Source organism: Vombatus ursinus, unplaced genomic scaffold, assembly GCF_900497805.2.
Source record: "Vombatus ursinus unplaced genomic scaffold, bare-nosed wombat genome assembly UNPS02014792.1, whole genome shotgun sequence".
Classification (NCBI taxonomy): Eukaryota; Metazoa; Chordata; class Mammalia; order Diprotodontia; family Vombatidae; genus Vombatus; species Vombatus ursinus.
The window spans coordinates 15,584,459-15,590,437 of NW_020954570.1; the positions used below are offsets into that span (position 1 = coordinate 15,584,459).

The 5,979-nt window shown below is 36.2% G+C and overlaps 2 pseudogenes; one reads left to right on the top strand and one right to left on the bottom strand.

Annotated features, from left to right (window-relative positions):
• LOC114048310 overlaps positions 1–3,689 on the bottom strand; it is a 9,674-nt pseudogene extending 5,985 nt beyond the window's left edge.
• A 20-nt stretch (positions 3,690–3,709) lies between these two features.
• Positions 3,710–5,648, top strand: LOC114048311 (annotated as a pseudogene).
• Positions 5,649–5,979: the final 331 nt, after the last annotated feature.

Here is a 5,979-nt window from a genome sequence, read left to right on the forward strand (position 1 = left end):
AAGAAAGAAAGATGACCAGAGGAAATTACTATGGTGACAAAGAATATCAAAACATAAATTCAGAAGAGGGCAACAATATCAAAACTCCAACATGCAAAGCCTCAAAAAAATGTGAATTGGTTTCAGGCCCCAAAAGAACTCCCAGAAAAGCTCAAAAGGAATTTTTGAAAATAAAATAACAAGGGTAAAAGAAAAATTGGGAAAAAGAATTTAGAATGATGTAAGTGAATCATGAAAAAAGAGTCTATAGCTTGGTAAAGGAAGCACCAAAAATATGGGGGGAAAAGATGTATAAAAGTTCACTTAAGAAAATGACTCTTTAAAAAGTCAAATTGGCCAAATAAAATAATGTGCAAAATCTCACTAAAAATAATTTGTTAAAGATTAGAATTAGGCAAGTGGATGCTAATGACTCCATTAGACATCAAGAGACAATTAAAAAAATCAAAAGAATGAAAAAAAAAGAAAAATGTGAAGTGCCTCAGTGGAAAAACAACTGATGTAAAAAATCAGATCTGGGAGAAATAATTTAAGAAGTATTGGACCACTTGAAAGTCATGATAAAAAAAAGAAGATTCTGGATATCCTATTTTAATAAATTATCAAGGAAAACTGCCCTGATATCATAGAACCAGAAGACAATGTAGAAATTGATAGAATCCATTAATCACTTCCAGAAAGAGATCCCAAAATGAAAACTTCCAAGAATATTATAGCCAAATTCCAGAGTTCCCAGGTCAAGGAGAGAACACTGAAGATAGCCAAAAAGAAACAATTCAAATATCATGAGCCACAGTCAGGATTACACAAGATTTAGCAGCTTCTACATTATGTTATAAGAGAATACAACAGAGGAGTTAGGATTACAACGAAGAATCACCTCCCCAGCAAAACTGAGTATAATTCTTTCAGAGGGAAAATGAAAATTCCATGAAATAGAGGGGTTTTGAGCATTCCTGATGGAAAGACATAGCTGAACAGAGAATTTGACTTTCACATACAAGACTCAAGAGAAGCATAAAAAGGTAAATAAGAAATAGAAAACATAAGAGATTCAATAAGATTAAACTATTTACATCCTTGCACAGGAAGATGATACTTGCAAGTCTTAAAACTTTATAACTATTAAGGCAATTAGAATACATAGACAGAGACTGCTGGTATAAGTTCACCTTGATGGGAAGATATCAAAAAAACTTAAGGAATTAGGAAGAGGATTGCAATGGGAGGAGAAGGAAGAGGGAGATAGAATGGAGTAAATTATCTCACATGAAGAGGTGTGAAAGACCTATTACAATGGAGGGAAAGATGGGGAGTAGGTGGGCATCATTTGAACTTCACTTTCATTGAAACCAGCTCAAAAGAGGAATATTATAAATACTCAGCTGGGTATAGAAATCCATCTTACAATCTTGCAAATTAGAAAGGAAGTGGGGGAAACAAGGGGAGAGGGACTGAGAAAAGGGAGGGCTGACTAGGACAGGCAGTGGTTAAAAGCAAAACACTGGTAAGGAAGGACAGGGTGAAAGGAGAGAGAGAATAAACAGGGGAAAATAAGATGGAGGGAAATACACAGTTCATAATTATAATTGTGAAGGTGAATGGGATGAACTCACCCATAAAATGGAAGCAGATGGCAGAGTGTATTAAAAACCAAAATCCTAGAATATGTTGTTTACAAGAAAGACATCTGAAGCACGTGTGCGTGCGCGCACACACACACACACACACACACACACAGTAAAGACAAAGAGCTGGAGTAGAATCTCTTATTCTTCAGCTAAAGTAAAAAAAAGAAAAGCGGAGTAGAAATTATGATCTCAGACAAGCAAAAGCAAAAATAGATCTAATTAAAAGAGATAAGGAAGGGAACTATATCTTGCTAAAATGAACCATAGAAAATGAAATAAAATCAGTAGCAAACATATATGCGGGAAATAGTATAACATCCAAAAATTTAAAGAAAAAGTTGGGGGCAGCTAGGTGGTGCAGTGGATAGAGCACCAGCCCTACATTCAGGAGGACCTAAGTTCAAATCCAGCCTCAGACACATAACACTTACTAGCTATGTGACCCTGGGCAAGTCACTTAACCCCATTGCCTAGCCAAAAAAAAAAAAAAAGACCAGAAAGAAAAGAAGAGAAAGAAAAAGTTAAATAAGTTATAGGAGGAAATAAACAGTAAAGCTATACACAGAGAGACTTCATATTCACTCTCTCACAACTAAAGAAATATAACCAAAAAATAAACAAGAAAGAAGGTAAAGAAGTGAATAAAATTTTAGAAAAGTTAGATATAACAGACTTCTGGAGAAAATTGAATGGGGCTAGAAAGGAATATACATTTTTCTCACTAGAATGTGGCACCTACACAAAAATTAACCATGTATTAGGGCATAAAAACACAATCAAATGGAAAAAGACAGAAATATTAAATACATCTTTTTCAGATAATAATGCAATAAAAATTGCATTCAATAAAGGGCCATGGAAAGATAGATTAAAAATTAGTTGGAAACTAAGTAATCTAATCCTAAAGAATGAGAGGGTTAAAGAAGCATAGAAATAGAAACATATCAATCATAGATATAGTCATGTAACATAGAAACAATCATAGAAACATGTTATAGAAAATCATAGAAATAATCAATAATTTCATTAAAAAGAATGACAACACTGAGACAACATACCAAAATTTGTGAAATGCAGCCATAGCAGTAAAAAGGGGGAAATTTATATCTCTAAACACTTATAGCAACACAATCAAGAAAGAACAGATCAATGAATTGTGCATACAACTAAAAAAAAAACTAGAAAAAGAACAGATTTAAAATCCCCAGTTAAACATCAAATCAGAAATCCTGAAAATCATAGAGAGATTAATAAAACTGCAAGTAAGAAGACCATTGAAACAATAAATAAAAGTAGGAGCTGGTTTTATGGGAAAAAATATAGTCAAAAAAAGAAAGAAAACCAAATTATCAGTATCAAAAATGAAAAGAGTGAATTTACTACCAATGAAGATGCAGTTAAATCATTTATTAGGAGCAGTTTTACCTAATTATATGCCAATAAATCTGATGATGTAAGCAAAATGGATGAATATTCACTAAAATATAAATTGCCCAGATAAACAGAAAGGGAAAAAAATACATAAATAATCTAATCTTAGAAAAACAAATTAAACAATCCATCAATGAGCTTCCTAAGAAAAAAAAATCCCAGAGCTAGATGGATTTACAAATAGATTCTACAAAACACTTAAAGAACAATTAATTTCAATATTATATAAGCTATTTTGAAAAGTGGGCAAAAAGTAGAGCCAAGATGGTGGAGAAAACGGGAAATCACCATAATTCTCCCATATTAACTTCCAAACAATCATAAAATAGCACCCCAATTCAAATCCTGGAACAGCAAAACCAGTAAAAAGATGGAGTGAAACAATTTTTTTAGACCAAGAAACTTGGAAGGTTGGCAGGAAAGGTCCATCTCAATCGGGTAAAAGGGGAGTAGTGAAAGACAGTAAGCATCCCAGCAAGCTCCACCTCAGGAAAAAGCAGGAGGTTTTGAGCCCCAGTGTGGTGGAACTGTCAAACTCCAATCCCAGGACCCCACTCCCCCATGTGGCTCAGCAAGGCCATGGAAATGGGCAGACAGCAGCTCTGAGAATAGCTTGTGCTTCAACATGCCACCAGGAAAACAAGTAGATGCCAGCACCAGGACTCTACAGGTGACTAAGCAAATGGGAAGACAAAAGCACCAGGACCCTACACATAACCCAGCATAGCCAGGCAAACTGGCATCCAGTAGCACTAGGACTTCCCATGTGCTTCAGTGTAGCCCCAGGCAAACAGGCAGATGCCAATACTGAACCCCAGAAGTGCCTAGGCAAAAGGACAGTCATCACTGCAGAGACCTGTCACCTGCTTCAGCAAAGTCCCAAGCAAACTAGGCAAACTAGCAGATGACAGGGCAGATATACCCCACCATCCACAGCAAATGATAGACACTAGCACTGTGGCCCCGGCTCAGCACCAGGTAATCTGCCAGAGGTCTATGGCTTCCAGAAGTACCAGACACCTCAAAATTACCCCCTCAACATATCACCAGACACAAGAATCCTCCATAGGCCTCAGGACAACACTAGTGCAGCACCAGGTAAATAGCAAGGGCCTGCATCCCCTGGCCCAAAAAGCTTGAGAGAATGCCCCTTCCACCTCAGGAGCTGAGCCCAAATTTAAAACTTAGGAAAAAGGAGGGGCAAAAAAGATGATCAAAAAAAAAAGAAAAGAATCTGACCCTAAAATGTTAGTATGGTGAAGGGAAGATCAAGATACAAACTCAGAATAGAACACTGTCAAAATACCTATGGGCAAAGCTGCAAATAATGATGGGAAGTGGTCTCAAGCCCAAAAAGAACTCATGGAAAAGCTCAAAAAATTTAAAAAAGTTTAAAAAATATATGAAGGTAGAAGAAAAATGGGAAAAAGAAATGAAAGCAATGAAAGAGAATTATGAAAAAAGAGTCAACAGCTTGGAAAAAGAAAACAACTGTTTAAAAAGTAGAATTTTCCAAATGAAAAAGGATATACAAAAATTCACTGAAGAAAACAACTCCTTAAAAAGTACAATTGATCATTCCCAGACTTCTCCCTTCCCAGAGGATCAGAAAACTGTTGCTGGGGCAAAGCTGTCAGGGCCCATTGGAGGAAAGTGCCAGCGAAGCTCAGTAAAATCCTGCAAAAAATATCTTTATATCTATTGCTTGAACATCTAAAAGTAGATAAAGTAATTCAGGCTCAGACAGCCTTTTCTGCAAATCCTGATAGTACAGCAATTTTGTCAGATGCCTCTGCTCCCATTTCTCAAGATGGAAGTCTCTATCTTAAACTATATCCCGAACTCTCTCAGTACATGGGCCTGAGTTTAAATGAAGAAGAAATTTGTACCAACATGACCCTAGTTCCTGGAGAAACATCTCAGGGGCAGCAATTGGTGGCCAAATCTTCTGCTGTGAATTATGTGGTGGCTCCTATAACTGGTAATGATGCTGGAATTTGAAGAGCAGAAATTAAACAAGGAATCCAGGAAGTCATTTTGTGTAAAGATCAACGTGGAAAAATTGGCCTTCAACTTAAGTCAGTAGACAATGGTGTATTTGTTCAGCTAGTCCAGGCCAATTCTCCAGCATCTCTGGTTGGTCTGAGATTTGGGAACCAAGTTCTTCAAATTAATGATGAAAAATGTGCAGGGTGGAGCTCTGATAAAGCTCATAAAGTTCTGAGACAGGCTTTTGGAGAGAAGATTATAATGACTATTTGGGACAGACCATTTGAATGAACTATTATCATGAAGAAGGATAGTACAGGACATGTTGGATTCATTTTTTAGAATGGAAAAATAACCTCTATACTGAAAGACAGTTCTGCAGCAACAAATGGTTTTCTTACTGAGCACAACATTTGTGAAATCAATGGTCAGAATGTAATTGACCTGAAGGACTCTCAAGTTGCAGACATACTTTCAACATCTGGGACTGTAGTTACCATTACAATTATGCCTGCTTTCATCTTTGAACACATAATCACAAAGATGGCATCAAATGTTATGAAAAATCTGATGGATCATGCTATCCCAGAAGTTTAAAATTCAAACAGTTGCATCTTTCACATAATGGAAACTCTGCTGAGCTTGGGCAGTTTACTCAGCATCTTCTGTACTAGACAAATAAAACTTACTGGGGGCCAAGAAGCATATGCTGCATGAAAGCCTTTGTATTGTATTATGACTGGGAATATTACTGTTTGACACAGTTTTGTGTTCAAGCTGTAAATTGTATCTGTAGACTTATACTGGTTTTGCAGATGTGAACCTTTCAAGAGTTTTGACGTTCATGGCATCAAGTTTCCAGTAGTTAAACTACTCTTTCTATAAGCCATTATGGTTAAGATAACTAATACAAATTTTTTAAAATGTT